Source organism: Phytophthora infestans, genomic scaffold (genome assembly GCF_000142945.1).
Source record: "Phytophthora infestans T30-4 supercont1.102 genomic scaffold, whole genome shotgun sequence".
In the NCBI taxonomy this organism is placed as follows: Eukaryota; Oomycota; class Peronosporomycetes; order Peronosporales; family Peronosporaceae; genus Phytophthora; species Phytophthora infestans.
In genome coordinates this window covers 266,561-267,498 of record NW_003303657.1, presented here as the reverse complement: position 1 = coordinate 267,498, position 938 = coordinate 266,561, and positions in this window count along the sequence as shown.

The window sequence follows — 938 nt, the reverse complement described above, 5'->3', positions numbered from 1 at the left end:
CGATTCGGAGCCCATCATTAATAAGGCACGACCCCTACCCACGCTTCATGAGCGAGGTTTTCCAAGCATTTGCAGAAGATGATGCAGTCAAGATCACGAGCGACTTTGAGCTATCGGCCACAGGCTAATGGACAGCAGGAACGCTCGGTGAAGTCGGTGATGGGATCCGTACGGGTGTACGCGGAAGACCCTCTACAGCAAGATTGGGACGAAATCGCGGAGAAGCTAGTATTTGCTATTAATACTTCTCAAGACACTACGAGGAAGGAAACACCGTTCTACCTCGCTCTTGGTTGGGATGCGCAGTCGACGTTGCGGGCAATGTCGTCATCACTCAAACGAGGACTCGGCAAGCAGTCTGACGCACTGGCGTGGCGGCGTGAGATCAATCGACAACATGAGGTCGCCCTCACTATGGCCAAGGATTATCAGGCTGTAGAAAAGGAGCGAAGGGCTAAAAAGCATAATGATGCTTTGAGTCGACTGGAAAAAGCTGCTGTACCTCAACCAAGTGGAAACGAAGACTCGGCGAACCCTCCAGAAGCTTCGGAAGAGATGGAAGATCCTGCAAGAGCCCCACCGAGATCTCTTTTCGAGATTGGGAGCCGGGCGTGGCTGTACATGGAACGCGTCAAACCGGGCTTGACGAAGAAATTAGCTCACCGATGGCATGGATTTTTTTCGGATCAAGCGCAAGGTGGAATAGTTTGCGTACGAGCTGGAGCTGCCAGACCGAAGTGGGTATCGCTTCTACCCAGTAGTGCATGTGTCGAGACTCAAGGCTGTCAACGAGTTCAACAGTCGACCGAACACTCGGTTGGTACTTGACACGACTAATGAAGCAAGACTCGACTTCGATGAGGAACTACTGCCTGAGGACAGCTGGGAACCAGACCAAGTTGCCGGTGAATATGAAGTCCAGGCCATCCTTGACGACA